The sequence below is a fragment of the Theobroma umbraticum genome, unplaced genomic scaffold (assembly GCF_002168275.2).
Source record: "Theobroma umbraticum cultivar Fairchild unplaced genomic scaffold, ASM216827v3 scaffold_55.0, whole genome shotgun sequence".
Lineage (NCBI taxonomy): Eukaryota > Viridiplantae > Streptophyta > Magnoliopsida > Malvales > Malvaceae > Theobroma > Theobroma umbraticum.
The window spans coordinates 2,369,729-2,369,988 of record NW_018397270.1 but is presented as its reverse complement, the minus strand read 5'-3'; positions in this window follow the sequence as shown (position 1 = coordinate 2,369,988).

Sequence of the window (260 nt, the reverse complement as noted above, 5' to 3'; positions counted from 1 at the left end):
TTTGTAGCCTAAACAAAAGATTTGTATTCGATTATAGATATAATCATGCAATTACTTCTTGTTTTGGAACCATTCCAATATAACTGCTCAATCATAACTTTATGTCATTTTTAACATTTAGAGTTCTCTCTATGTTAAACTTCTTTGACATGTAATCCTAAATTCTTTTGTTGAGTTCCCTTTTAGGCTCTAATTGTTTAGTCCCATTTTGTTTTTTTTTAGACTGGTAAATGTATCTTATACACTTTTAATGAGTAACT